We start from the raw sequence: 15768 nt of genomic DNA, 5'->3' as shown, positions 1-15768 counted from the left end.
ACATGGGGGTCTCACTATATTTTGTTTAATGAAAGTTTAAATAATGGGAATGAGGCTGGGCAGAGTGGCTCACGTCTGTAATCCCAGCACTTTGGAAGGCCAAGGCAGGAAAATCACTGAGGTCAGGAGTTCGAGATCAGCCTGGCCAACATGGTAAAACCTCATCTCTACTAAAAATACAAAACAAATCAGCCAGGCATGGTGGCAGGCACCTGTAATCCCAGCTGCTTAGGAGGCTGAGGCACAAGAATCACTTGAACCCAGGAGGCAGAGGTTGCAGTGAGCTGAGATCATGCCATTGCACTCTAGCCTGGGTGACAGAGCAAGACTGTCTTAAAAAGGTATTTGAGGGTTGGGGGGCTTTCATCACTGCAGCAGAGGTCGAGGGAGGATGTTGGTAGTGCTGGGGTGGGCCCTGCCGACACATGCTGCTTCAGCAGGGTGGTGAGGGAGGTTTATAGCCAAATGGGTGATCCAAAGTGTCTCCAACAGTGGGACAAGCACATGCAGAGGAGAGGCAGGAAGCAGGGCACAGCCTGCGGGCAGCAGCTGGGACTGGGAGGTATGTGGGAGTGGGGAGAGGCAATCCACAAAGAAACCCAGAGCCCCAGTCACCCTGAGGAGCCTGCGTTCTCTTTCAGGCTACACTCTCATCTCTAGAAGACTCATGACCAAGGGCTAAAGGCTGCTAAAAGAATGACCTTTTTTTTTGAGATGGGATCTTACTGTGTGGCCCAGGCTGGAGTGCAGTGGTGCAATCACAGCTCACGGCAGCTTCGACCTCCCTGGTTCAAGTGATCCTCTCGCCTCAGCCTCCAGCACAGCTGGAACCACAGGTGCAAGCCACCTCACCCAGCGAAGTTTTTGACTTTTTGTAGAGGCGGGGCCTCCCTGTGTTGCCCAGGCTGGTCTCAAACTCCCGGGCTCAAGTGATCCTCCCACCTCAGCTTCCCAAAGTGCTGGGATTACAGGCATGAGCCACCCCACCTGGCCTAAGCCACTGATGTCTTAAATCAATATTGACCTCTCACTCACCAAACCGCTACTGTCCAACAGAGATAGAGAATGCCAGCCCTGTGTGGGACTTTCGTTTTTCAGTCACGTTTTCCTAAAAAGAGAAACAGGTAAAATTACTATCTCTTTTTTAACCCAATATATCCAAAATACTGTCATTTTGACATCTAATCATTTTTAAATCACTGATTTTTTCATTCTTTTTCACACCATATCAGATATGTATTTTATACTCACAGCACATCTCAATCAAGTTACTGTATTTTAGGCTGGGTGCAGTGGCTTATGCCTCTAATCCCAGCACTTTGGGAAGCCAAGGTGGGCGAATCATGAGGTCAGGAGATCGAGACCACCCTGGCTAACACTGTGAATCCCTGTCTCTACTAAAAACATAAAATTAGCTGGGTGTGATGGTAGGTGCCTGTAGTCCTAGTTACTCAGGAGGCTAAGGCAGGAGAATTGCTTGAACCAGAGAGGCAGAGGTTGCAGTGAGCCAAGATCACGCCACTGGTATTTCACCACTGCACTCCAGCCTGGGCAACAAAGTTAGAATCCATCTCAAAAAACAAACAAACAAAAACAAAAAAACTATTTTAAATGGTTATAATAAAATACAGTCTTATCCAAATTATAAAATTGTGTTTAACAGAATAATATTTTCCTTTGGTTCAGTTTTAAAATCTAAATGTAAATTTAAAATTCAGGTCTGCAGCCACACGTGGCTAATGGCTACGTTCTTTGACAGTGTGGTATAGACTGCACGGATGCCAGTATATTTCTGCGCTGGGCACAGGGATTGGTAGACACAACTACAGTTCCACAGTCTGACTGCATTCATATTCCAACTCCACCACCTAATAACAGATGTGAGATCTCAGACAGCTTATTATCTCTAGCCTCAGTTTGTTTATCTGTAAGATGGGGAGAGGTGGATCATATGTCATTATTCCTACATAATTTACATACATATAATTCTTTTTCCAGTATTCAAAACAATATATGCATATAATTTCTAGTTTATACATATGTCTATGTAGTTTGTTTTTATTTTTTTGAGATGGAATCTTGCTCTGTGGCCCAGTCTAGAGTGCAGTGGTGCAATACCAGCTCACTGCAACATCTGCCTCCTGGGTTCAATCGATTCTCCTGCCTCAGCCACGTGAGTAGCTGGGATTACAGGCACATGCCCAGCTAATTTATTATTATTTAGTATTTTTAAATAGAGACGGGGTTTCTCCATGAGGCTAGGCTGGTCTCAAACTCCTGACCTCAGGTGGTCCACTCACCTCAGCCTCCCAAAGTGCTGGGATTACAGGCATGAGCTAAGCTACCCCGCCTAGTATCTACATAGTTTATATATATATATATATATATATATATATATATATATATATATATATCACACACATACACATATACATATATACACATACATACATGTCTCTGTAGTTTACATACGTGTCTAGTTTATACACAATGTCTATGTATTTTAATATATGTCTATGTAATTCATAAATAATTTCCATGTAAATATATCATTTCTGTAGATATAATTCTCATGGGTTTATTTATGAAATAATATATAAAAAGTGCAGAGACCAGCACAAAAGTGCTGGACAGACAGCATTTAAAACCATTATTAACATCTTCAGTACACAGACTGCCCTAATAGGGAGGCATTCCCCGTAGACTTGGCTTCCTAAAACACCGTAGCTTCCATGAAAAGACTGCAAGTGAAGCCTCCAGCTTACAGCTTCATGGACAGGATAGGCGTGGCTCACCACCTTCTTCTAGCCTCTCCTGCTGAAATATTTCTTGTGTGAAACACCCAGACATCCTTGGCTTCATAAAGCACTGACAAAGAAACCCAGGCCCTGTGAACGTTTTCCTTCCTGGAGTTGGAGAGGTAATGTTTGTTCACGAGGCCTCATCTTCCTCTAGGACCAACCCCCTCCTGTCCCTCTTCCCTATGCACAGCTGCCTGGAGAGAGGGCCTGGGTCCAGCTAGGCTGGACCAACGGAATCTTCCCCGAAGAGCTTTCACATTGGACCAAGGAAAAGAGATTCAGCCCCTGACCATGGCAGAACTTGCAGATGTGAGAAGAGGAGCTGTAGTCATGCTACTTTTGGCCACATGGACAAAGTCCGCGTGAGAAGAAAGTCACAGAAGCAGGGAACAAGATACCTGATGATACCTGTGTTGCTGGATGCCTCTGGTGCCTGACTGCAAACCTGCTCTTCTCATGGCTTGGGTGCTGCCTTGTAGATTTTTTTTTTTTCGATAGGCTCTCCCTCTGTCACCCAGGCTGGAGTGCAATGGCACAATCACAGCTCGTTGCAGCCTTGACCTCCAAGGCTCAAGTGATCCTCCTGCCTTAGCCTCCCAAATAACTGGGACTAGAGGCATGTGCCAACACGCCTGGTTAAGTTTTGTATTTTTTGTAGAGACAGGGTCTTGCCACATTACCCAGGCTGGTCTTGAACTCCTGGCCTCAAGAAATCCTCCTGCCTCAGCCTCCCAAAGTTCTAGAATTACTACTTTTTAAAAAAATCCTAACCTACTTCCAGTTGGATTTCTGGCTCTTACAACTTCAAGGATTATAACTTCTGACCAGTGCACTCCACATTCACACATCCCTAGAACGTACAGTGAAGAGGAGCAGAAGGAGAATGCTTCCAGGCTGAGGGAAAACACCGATGTCACTCACGGGCAAAGAAAGCTAACAGCCAAGTAACAAAAAACACAAAGGAAGGCCAGTAGCAGTGGCTCATGCCTGTCATCACAGCACTCTGAGTGGGCGGATCACCTGAGGTCAGGAGTTCAAGACCAGCCTGGCTAATATGGTGAAACTCCATCTCTACTAAAAAATACAGAACTTAGCCAGGCATGGTGGTGCATGCCTGTAATCGAAGCTACAGGAGGCTGAGGCAAGGGAATCACTTAAACCTGGGAGGCAGAGGTTGCAGTGAACTGAGATCATGCCACTGCACTCGAGCCTGGGAGACAGAGCAGGACTCCATCTCAAAAAACTTTAAAAAAATAACCAGCCAGGCGCGGTGGCTCATGCCTGTAATCCCAGCACTTTGGGAGGCCGAGGTAGGTGGATCACAAGGTCAGGAGATCAAGACCAGCCTGGCCTATATGGTAAAACCCCATCTCTACTAAAAATACAAAAATTAGCTAGGCGTGGTGGCATACACGGGAGCTAGGCTGCTAGGGAGGCTAAGGCAGGAGAATCGCTTGAACTGGGGAGGTAGAGGTTGCAGTGAGCCAAGACTGTGCCACTGCACTCCAGCCTGGGTAAAAGAGCAAGACTGTCTCTCAAAAAAAAAAAATACAAAATACAAAATTATCTGAGCATGGTGGCACACACCTGTAATCCCAGCTACTCAGGAGGCTGAGGCAGAAGAATTGCTTGAACCCGGGAGGTGAGGTTGCAGTGAGCCGAGATCACGCCACTGCACTCCAGCCTGACAACGGAGTGAGACTCCTTCTCAAGTAAGTAAGTAAATAAATAAACCATCATGGCAAGCAATTTCAGACAAGATCAGGTACGTTCAGGGTGGTATGGCGGTAGACATGGCAAGCCATTTCAGGAACACACAGTTCATTCATTTCTCTAGATAAAGCCGTGTTACATCTAGGTCACGTGGAGCCACAAAAGGCTGTCCCTGTAGACCTGAGTGTTCATCACTAAACAACCACAGTCACAGACGTCTGCTTTGGTGTAATACCTGCTGTTTCTACATGGGGGAAGAAAAGTCACAAGAGATTGGTGTTGTGTTTCTTTCAAGGTGGCTGTGATTGAGGAAGGGGCCTGCTATATCACCAATACAAAGATCAAATATATTTCTAAATGCCCAAAAGAGCTTTATTTCCCCTGAGAAGTAGACACGGTTGTCCAAAACAGACAACACAAGTCATATACTAGATGGAATCCACATGCCTTTTTGAAGTGACAGAAATGTCAGACATAAATTTACAAGGCATCTGGCCAGGCGTGGTGGCTCACACCTGTAATCCCACCACTTTGGGGGGCCAAGGTGGGCAGATCACTTGAGGTCAGGAGTTCAAGACTAGCCTGGCCAACGTGGTGAAAGCCCTGTCTCTACTGAAAATAAAAAAATTAGTTGGGTGTGGTGGCACATGCCTGTAAAGAGGCTGAGGCGGGAAAATTACTTGAACCCAGGAGGCAGAGGTTGCAGTGAGCCAAGATTATGCCACTGCACTCCAGCCTGGGTGCTAGAGCAAGACTCCATCTCCAAAAAAATTATATATATATGTGTGTGTGTATATATATATATACACACATACACACACACACACACACACACACACACACACACACACACAAGGTATCACACAACTGTGGGAGCCTCTACAGTGTTTCCACCCTGCCCTTCCCACAGCCTTGATCTTCTGTTCTCTTCCTGTTTTCACTGATCCTGACTTCTGTTTGCATTTTTTTTTTATCAGATACATTTTTTTTTTTTTGAGACAGAGTCTTACTCTGTCACCCAGACTGGAGTACGGTGATGTGATCTCACTTACTGCAGCCTCCACCTCCCAGGTTCAAGCAATTCTCCTGTCTCAGCCTCCCGTGTAGCTGGGATTACAAGTACCCATACCCGCGTCTAGCTAATTTTGTATTTTTAGTAGAGACAGGGTTTCACCATGTTGACTACACTAGTGGTAAAACCCTGACCTGAGGTGATCCACCCACTTTGGCCTCCCACAGTGGGATTACAAGCATGAGCCATGGTGCCCAGCTTTCATCAGACCCATTCTTATGAGCATCCAAAATCCCTGCTGAAAACAAAGTGTGGTTGAAAGAAATACCTCGCTCACCTGGGACATGGTTCTTCTCTGCTGTTCTCAGAAAGCAGACACCTGTGAAGGCAGACATCGGGAGGGGAGAGAGGATGTGAGAGGCCACGCTTGCCTGGGGGCTCCCAATCAACTGCTGGGACCGCCTCCCTGCCTCCCCACCCCACCACTCTCCCCACCCCGGGGCACAGGTGCCCCGGGGCCTTCTCTGAAGGATCCCCATTACCAGACCAAAGCCCTCACCTTGGAAATGTGATAGGGACTCAAGCTTATGAGGCCTGACCTGGATTTTTGCTTTGTTTTGAGACCAGGTTTCACTCTGTCACCCAGGCTGGAACACAGTGGTGCAATCACGGCTCACTGCAGCCTTGGACTCCCAGGCTCAAGCTATCCTCCCACCTCAGCCTCCTGAGAAGCTGGGACTATGTCACATGCCCAGTTAATTTTTAAATTTTTTGGTAGAGATGGGGTCTCACTGTATTGCCCAGGCTGGTCTCAAACCCCTAGGTTCAAGCAATCTGTCTGCTTCAGCCTCCCAAAACGTTGGGATTACATGGTGAACCAATGCCCGACTGGATTTTTTTCTTAATGAATATGCGTATCTGTGTCTCAGAAGTCAATGTGCAATTTACTCCAACCCCCACCAATTACCCCAGAAATGTAATTAACAGAAATTTATTCTGAAGAAACAGGCCGGGCACGGTAGCTCACACCTGTAATTCCAGAACTTTGGAAGGCCGAAGCAGGTGGATCACCTGAGGTCAGGAATTCAAAACCAGCTTGGCCAATATGGTGAAACCCCATCTCTCCTTAAAATAAAAAAAAATCAGCTGGGTGTTGTGGCATATGCCTGTAATCCCAGCTACTCAAGAGGCTGAGCCAGCAGACTTGGGGTGCAGAGGCTGCAGTTAGCCAAGATCACGCCGCTGCACTTCAGCCTCGGTGACAGAGCAACACTCCATCTCAAAAAAAAAAAAAAAAAAAAAAAAAAAAAAATATATATATATATATATATATATATAACTTTTGGTGGGGGGGGATGGGGTCTTGCTCTGTTGCCTAGGCTGGAGTGCAGTAGTGGGGCATAATCTCAGCTCCCTGCAACCTCTGTCTCCTGGATTCAAGCGATTCTCGTGCCTCAGCCTCCCAAGTAGCTGGAATTACAGACATACACCATGATGTCTGGCTAATTTTTTGTATTTTTAGTAGAGATGGGATTTTTCCATGTTGGCCAGGCTGGTCTCGAACTCCTGACCTCAGGTGATCCACCTGCCTCAGCCTCCCAAAGTGCTGGGATTACAGGTATGAGTGACCATGCCCGGCCTATTTTAATTTTTTTGTAGAGACCAGGCACAGTGGTTCACTCTTGTAATCCTAGCTACTTGGGAGGCTGAGGCAGGAGGATTGCTTGAACCTGGGAGGCAGAAGTGGCAATGAGCTGTGATTGCAGAGTTATACTCCTGGGCAACGGAGCAAGACTCTGTCTTAAAAAAAAAAAAAAAAAGTGTGTGTGTGTGTGTGTGCACCTTTTGCAGAGTCAGGGTTCCATTATGTTACTCAGGCTAGTCTCGAACTCCTGGCCTCAAATGATCCTCCCACCTCTATCTCCCACAGTGTTGAGATTACAAGCCTGAGTCACCGTGACTGGACTGATTCTTGTTTGTATACATTGACTACAAACTATAGTACCTGTTAACGAGTTTGTAAACATACATCTATAAATAAAAATTCTGGTCCAGGCACAGTGGCTTATGCCTGTAATCCTAGCACTTTGGGAGGCCAAGGCTGGTGGATCACTTTAGGTCAGGAGTTCAAGACCAGCCTGGCCAACATGGTGAAACCCAATCTCTACTAAAAATACAAAATTAACTGGGCATGGTGGCTCATGCCTGTAATCCCAGCTACTCTGGAGGCTGAGGAAGGAGAATCACCTGAACCCAGGAGGTGGAAGTTTCAGTGAGCCAAGATCGTGCCATTGCACACCAGCCTGGGCAACAAAGCAAAACTCCATCTGAAAAAAAAAAGATTTTGAAGAAACACAGAATATTGGCAGTGATTATCTTTGCATGGTAGGATTGTTGGTTAGGCTTTTTTTTCCTCCTCCAGATAGGGTCTCAGTCTGTTGCTCAGGCTGGAGTACAGTGGCACCTTCACAGCTCACTGTAGTCTCTGGCTCCCGGGCTCAAGTGATCCTCTGGCCTCAGCCTCCCAAGTGGCTGGGACTACAGACGTAACACCATTCCTGGCTAACTCTTGTAATTTTTTGTGGAGACGGGTTTCACTGTGTTGCCCAGGCCAGTCTTGAACTAGTGATCCTCATGCCTCAATCCACCAAAGTACTGGGATTACAGGCATGAGTCACCTCACTGGACGGATTTTTTTTCTTAATATATTGGTATTTTCTAATTTCTTAAATGATAAATTGGTGCTGTTTCTTGTGTAAATATTTCATAAGAATATACATGTATCCTCATGCCTGTAATCCCAGCACTTTGGGAGGCTGAGGCAGGCGGATCACGAGGTCAGGAGATCAAGACCAGCCTGGCCAACACGATGAAACCCCATCTCTCCTAAAAATACAAAAAGATTAGCTGGGCATGGTGGCACATGCCTGTAGTCCCAGCTACTTGGGAGGCTGAAGCAGTAGAATTGCTTGAACCCAGGAGGCAGAGATTGCAGTGAGCTGAGATCGCACCACTGCACTACAGCCTGGGTGACAGTTCGAGATTCCGTCTAAAAAATAAAAAAAGAATATACATGTATCATCTTACTGTGTTTTCTCCCAGTGGGCTCCTATCAAAGTCTTTCCCCAGGCAAAAGGAAAAGCAGGAGAGGGCTGAAGGGGGAGATGGTGAAATGGGGCAGGTCTTAGCCATGAATTGTGGAACACTGGAAGAAGCCCCTGCCTGGTGCACCGGAGCCCTGGGACGGAGTGCTGGCTCGCCCGCTACTGAGCCTGATGGTTCTGAATGTTTCTCTCACACCCATTTTTTTTTTAGTCTTTGACATAAAAAGGAGAAACAAAAAACCCAAGTTAAGAAAGCAAATTCTGGCCAGGAGCAGTAGCTCGCGCCTGTAATCCCAGCACTTTGGGAGGCCGAGGTGGGCGGATCACCTGAGGTCAAGAGTTTTGAGACCAGCCTGGCCAACATGGCAAAACCACATCTTTACCAAAAATACAAACCTGTAGTCCCAGCTACTCAGGAGGCTGAGGCAGGAGAATCACTTCAACCCAGGAGGCAGAGGTTGCAGAGTACCAAGATTAAAAAAAAAAAAAAAAAATTCTCTGACTTTACTGTAGCATAGGAGTTTACTCACGCTTGTTTAATCCACCTTATTTTGTTGCTGTTGTTTCTGTTTTGCTGAGCAGCCTAAAGCCACGGCTTTTCACTTCTGCCTCTACTGATAAGTGATAAAGAGAGATGAGGAAGGGGCTTTACCGCCCCAATCAGAAACAGAAACTAAGAAGCCATGGCTGGATTCTCTCCCTTGCAAACCCCTGGTTCCATGTTGGTAGAAGCCAGGTCCAGAGGTGCCGGTGGGATGGGCAGAGCTGGTGCTCAGGTGGCACAGGCAAAAGAGGATGATGGTAAATGCAAATGATCCAGAGACAGTGTGAGTCCGTGACTGTCCTCTGAGCACCAGGGAGATGCTCTGCCCGTAGCCCGCAACCTTGCACTCAACTAAAACCAAGATGATCCCTTGATGTGAGCACCCATGTTTGCTGTGTCCCTAAGTGGGTTGGGGCCATTTCAGGTACATGGACCTTGAGTTTTTTTACGGAGTCTCACTCTGTTGCCCAGGCTGGAGTGCAGCAGCACAATCTCAGCTCACTGCAACCTCCGCCTCCTGGGTTCAAGCAATTCTCCTGCCTCAGCCTCCCAAGTAGCTGGAATTACAGGCACTCACTGCCACACTTGGCTAATTTTTGTATCTTTAGTAGGGACACGGTTTTGCCATGTTGGCCAGGCTGGTCTCAAACAACCAACCTAGGTGATCCACCCACCTCAGCCTCCCAAAGTGCTGGGATTACAGGCGTGAGCCACCATGCCCGGTCCCACCTCCCAAGGTGGACCTTGGGAGCTGACAGCCTCCATATGCCCCTCCAGCTTCAGTCCTAAGCTATGTGAAGAAGTTTCAGAACTGGGGTCTCCCTTTCCATAGTAGATTCCTGCTCCCCGTGCTCAGCTTCTTGACAGGAGTGCTTTTACTCCCGGCATGGCTGGGTCTTGAACACTTGGGCAGATCAACCTGACTGCCAAGGCTTTGCTCCCTAGCTGAGAACTTACCTTCAGGCAGGGACTCGAGCTTCAGCCTCTGAGCTCTTGGGACCAGGGTAGAAACCAACTTGATGTGCTGAGAGGAGGGAGCCACCTTGGTGACAAAGTCTCATCCTGAGCTTTCACAAAGACACTAGGAAAACCTGAAATTAAAATGACACAGTGAGCCTCACATGAAAATATTAGCAAACCTATCATCTCAGTGCTTTTAGGAGGCTGAGGCAGGAGAATTGCTTGAGGCCAGGAGTTCGAGACTAGCCTCGTCAACAGAGACCCCACCGCTACAGGGGGAAAAGAAGACACTAGCAGGATACCTTTACTGCTGATGGAGAGAAACCAATTGGTCACAGAAGGGAACGTCAGAAAGCCTGCAACACGAGACTAAGTTCATGCTCTGTTTCTGGCTTTGAAAATGGAGGGACTGGCCAGGTGTGGTGGCTCACACCTGTTACCCCAGCACTTTGGGAGGCTGAGGCAGGCGGATCACCTGAGGTCAGGAGTTTGAGACCAGCCTGGCCAATATGGTAAAACCCCATCTCTCCTAAAAATACAAAAATTAGCCCTGTGTGGTGGCACATGCCTGTAATCCCAGCTACCAGAGAGAGTGAGGCAGGAGAATTGCTAGAACCTGGGAGGTGGAAGCTGCAGTGAGCCAAGATCGCGCCACTGCACTCCAGCCTCAGTGACAGAGCAAGACTCCATCTCAAAAATAAAAAGAAAAAGTTAGAGGACCCTGTTGGAAAGCAAGCTGGTGCCTTTAGGGAGCTGAGCATGGCTCCCAGTTAATAGCCAGCAAGGAACTGGAGACTTGAGTCTTAAAACTGAATTCTGCAAACCACCTGAATGCACTGGAGGCAGCTTCGTCCCAGAACCTCAGGCTAAAAGCCCAGCCTAGCCCATGTCTGCCTTTGAAGCTCATGCTACCTGAGCTTGGAACCCACAGGTGAGCCCACCAGGATTTCTGATCTCCCAAACTCTGACCTAGTAAGTGGGTATGGTTTTAAGTCACTAAATGAGTAGCAATCTGTCATACAACAACAGAAAATTACTATAGGCTGGGAAGGGTGGCTCATACCTGTAAACCCAGCACTTTGGGAGGCTGAGGTTAGCAGATCACTTGAGGTCAGGAGTTTGAGAGCAGCCTGGCCAACATGGTGAAATCCCATCTCTACTAAAAATACAAAAATAACCAGGCGCAGTGGCTCACACCTGTAATCCCAGCACTTTGGGAGGCTGAGGGGGTGGATCACCTGTGGTTGAGAGTTTGAGACCAGCCTGACCAACGCGGAGAAACCCCATCTCTACTAAAAATACAAAATTAACTGGGTGTGGTGGTGCATGCCGGTAATCCCAGCTACTCAAGAGGCTGAGGCAGGATAATTGCTTGAAACCAGGAGGCAGAAGTTGTGGTAAGCTGAGGTTGTGCCATTGCACTCCAGCCTGGGCAACAAGAACAAAACTCTGTCCCCCACCAAAAAAAAAAATAGAAATACAGATACAAAAATTAGCCAGGCGTGGTGGCTAGCACCTGTAATCCCAGCGTGAGACTGAGGCAGGAGAATTGCTTGAACCAGGAGGTGGAGGTTGCAGTGAGCCGAGATGGCACCACTGCACTCTAACCTGGGTAACAGAGCGAGATTCCATCTCAAAAAAAAAAAAAAAAACCATAAAAATAAATAAAATTAATACAAATGTTCCCAGGGTGCTCATGAGAAAGACTGGGGCTGGGCAGACCAGAGAGACTTCCTTGGGAGTAAAGGTCTGGAGAAGAGTGTGGCTGCCATGTGCCAAGGGAAACACACAAAGCCCCCTCCAGAACTCTTCTGAGGAACAAAAGCCTCAAGCTGCCAGGGGAATGGCAGTCAACCCTGTTGCCCCCAGAGCAGAGGCAAGACCTTGTGCTTTCCCCCTCAAACAAGGGGCAGGAATATGTCCTGGGCTCTGACTTGGAGGTCTCCTGACACCAGGGGAGGGACAGGATCACTGTGACTGAGAGACCCAGGGACCACCTAGGACTGAGACAACAAAGAGAACTCATCCACCCACAGGCCTGGAAATGCAAACAGCAGCCGTCAACACAAGGAGGGGATTAAGAGAGGAAGGTCATTTACAGCACAAAGCGTTGCTAGGGAATTGTGAAGCTGGTGGTCCACTGCGGTAACCATGGTGACAAGCCCATCTCCCACTTGACTCCTGGCTGGACCCACTCAATCACCCTCCGGGCCTCCCTGCTCCTTACACAGTAACAGCTCAGCAGAACCAGCCCATGTCCTAGTCTCTACCGTCCTATGCACATCTAGCCTTCCAGAAAAAAAAAAAAAAGGGAGAGAGATCCAAGATGGCTGATCACTAGCAGCTCGGGATTGTAGCTCCCAGTGAAAGCACAAAGCACGAGAGGACGCCACACCTTCACATGAATTCTTGTTGCTCACGCACCAGGAGATTCCCAGCGGAGGAGTCCCACGGGTCACCAGCGCGACTCTTGTGACCGGCGAGGCAGTTTTGCCGGCGCCTCGGAGCGTCCGTTCTTGGTGCAGAGTCAGAAAAGCACCATCAATCTTAACGCCGCTGATTTAGTCAGCGCAGTGGGTTGCTCAGATTTTCGGCGCTGAGAATCAATAAGTTGGACGTCCACTCGGAAGCCCAATTACAAAGACGGTAATTATAAAGACCACAGATGGATAAATCTACAACAAAGGGAAGAAAACAGCCAAAAAAGGCTGAGAATACCCAAGATCAGAACGCCTCTCCCTCAGCAGGGGATCACAGTTCCTCATCAGCAACGAAACAAGGCTTGATGGAGAACAAGTGTGTTCCAATTACAGAAGCAGGCTTCAAAATGTGGATAATGAGAAACTTCTGTGAATTAAAAGAACTTGTTCAAACCCAAACTAAAGAAACTAAGCACTTTGAAAAAAGGTTTGACGAAATGTTAACAAGAATACACAATTTAGAGAGGAATATAAGTGAATTGATGGAGCTGAAAAACACAATACGAGAACTAGGTGAAGTATGCACGAGTTTTAACAGCTGAATTGATCAAGCAGAAGAAAGGATATCAGAGGTCGAAGACCAACTCATTGAAATAAAACAAGAAGACAAGATTAGAGAAAAAAGGATAAAAAGGAATGAGCAAAGTCTCCAAGAAATATGGGACTATCTACGCTTGACAGGTGTACCTGAATGTGACTAAGAGAATGAATCCAAGCTGGAAAATACTCTTCAGGATATTATTCAGGAAAATTTTCCCAACTTAGTAAGGCAGGATAATATTCAACTCCAGGTAATACAGAGAACACCACAAAGATATTCCTCAAGAAGAGCAACTCCAAGGCACATAATCGTCAGATTCACCAGGGTTGAAATGAAGGAGAAAATACTAAGGGCAGCCAGAGAGAAAGGTCAGGTTACCCACAAAGAGAAGCCTATCAGACTTACAGCAGATCTCTCAGCAGAAACCCTACAAGCCAGAAGAGAGTGGGGACCAATATTCAACATCCTTAAAGAAAAGAACTTTCAACCAAGAATTTCACATCCAGCCAAACTAAGCTTCATAAGTGAAGGAAAAATAAAGTTTTTTGTGAACAAGCAAGCACTCAGAGATTTCATCACCACCAGGCCTGCTTTACAAGAGCTTCTGAAAGAACCACTACACATAGAAAGGAACAAACAGTATCAGCCTTTCTAAAAAATACCAAAAAGAGCATCAATATAATGAAGAATTTACATCAACTAATGGGCAAAATAGCCAGCTAATATTAAATGGCAGTATTAAACTCACATATATCATTATTAATTCTAAATTTAAATTGACTAAATCCCCCAATCCAAAGACAGACAGGCAATTTGAATAAAAAACTAAAACCCATCAGTATGCTGCATCCAGACCCATCTCATATTCAAGGATACACAAAGACTCAAAACAAGGGATGGAGAAAGATTTACCAACCAACCAGAGAGCTAAAATATATAAATAAAAAGCAGAAGTTACAATTTTCGCCTCTGATAAAATAGTCGTTAAAGCAACAAAGATCAAAAGAAGCAAAGAAGGACATTATATAATGATAAAAGGATCAATGCAACAAGAAGAAGAGCTAAAGATCCTAAATATATACGCACCCAATACAGGAATACCCAGACATACAAGACTAATAAAGAGACTTAGACTCCCACACAATAATAGTGGGAGACTTCAACATTAATATTCGACAGATCAATGAGACAGAAAATGAACAACGATATCCAGGACTTGAACTCAGATCTGGAACAAGTAAACGTAATTAACATTTATAGAACTCTCCACTTTAAATACATAAAATATACACTCTTATCAGTTCCACATCATATCAACTTACAAGTTTAAACGAAATGTTGGTTGGCTCCTTGTTTGTTATTCTCTTCCCTCATTTTCTTTTATGTCTCCATTATTAAGGACAATTACAGGCATACCCATATTTAGACTGCATTCTAGCCCGGGCAATAAAGCAATACCCACATCGTCTCTCCCTCTTCCTCTTTCTTCCTCTTTATTCTTTAAAAAAAGAAAAAGAAAAGAAAAAAGAAAAAAAAAACGGCCAGAGATGAAAACAGAGAGAGAAAACAACCCACTGCAAAGAAACAAAGCAACAAACAGATGTTAATTTCATCTCAGGTTAGCATCAGCAAGTGCATGTCCACAGATATGCACTGCAAATGAATACAAAACCAGAAAGACACAAGAAAGAGAAACGAATACATCCTCCAACACCGTAAAAGATATTTTTTATTTTTCTTGATACAGGGTCTCTCTCTCTCTCCAGCACTGGAGTGCATGGTGTGACCTCAGCTCATCACAACCTCTGCCTCCTAGGCTCAAGTGATTCTCCTGTCTCAGCCATCCAAGTAGCTGGGATTACAGGTGCCCACAACTGCCACCCAGTTATTTTTTGTATTTTTAGTAGAGATGGGGTTTCACTATGTTGGCCAGGCTGATCTCGAACTCCTGACCTCAAGTGATCCACCTGCCTTGGCCACCCAAAATGCTGTGATTACTGAGCCACGGTGCCCAGCCATCACCATAGTAAAAGATTTTAATGCCATTTTTAGAAACTAAGATGTAGAATACAAAAAAATAGCAAGGATATATAAGATCTAAGTAACAGACTGGGCACAGTGGCTCATGCCTGTAATCCCAGCACTTTTGGAGGCCAAGGCAGGTGGATTACCTGAAGTCAGGAGTTCAAGATCAGCCTGACCAACAAGGTGAAATCCTGTCTCTACTAAAAATACAAATTAGCTGGATATGGGAGCACACACCTGTAATCTCAGCTACTCGGGAGGCTGAGGCAGGAGAATCACTTAAACCCGGAAGGCAGAGGTTGCAGTGAGCCGAAATCATCACGCCACTGCCTTCCAGCCTGGGTGACAGAGTGAGACTCTGTTTCAAAAAAAAAAAAAATCAGATCTAAATAACAATTTAAAAGCCTGAGCTATCGGCTGTAGACAAAATAATGCACTCAAATGATGAACAAATGTACTTTTTCCTGAGATGAAGTCTTGTTCTGTCACCCAGGGTGGAGTGCAGTGGCTCAATCTCAGCTGGCTGCAACCTCCACTCTCCTGTGGTCAAGCAAGCACATCATGCTAATTTTTGTGTTTTTAGTAGAG

General features: G+C 46.0%; 1 protein-coding gene across 1 annotated transcript in view; it reads right to left on the bottom strand.

Moving 5' to 3' along the window:
* Positions 1-15768, bottom strand: part of LOC141582515 (zinc finger protein 37A-like) — a 49702-nt gene that overhangs the window by 11174 nt on the left and 22760 nt on the right. Inside the window, exons 2-4 of the mRNA XM_074390757.1 lie at positions 10132-10265; positions 5864-5905; positions 1036-1108 (exon numbers count right to left, since the gene is read on the bottom strand). The gene's annotated coding sequence lies outside the window, so the exon portion shown is untranslated. The remainder of the gene's footprint in view (positions 1-1035; positions 1109-5863; positions 5906-10131; positions 10266-15768) is intronic.

Source organism: Saimiri boliviensis, chromosome 20, assembly GCF_048565385.1.
Source record: "Saimiri boliviensis isolate mSaiBol1 chromosome 20, mSaiBol1.pri, whole genome shotgun sequence".
Lineage (NCBI taxonomy): Eukaryota > Metazoa > Chordata > Mammalia > Primates > Cebidae > Saimiri > Saimiri boliviensis.
This window is presented reverse-complemented; position numbering and strand designations above follow the sequence as displayed.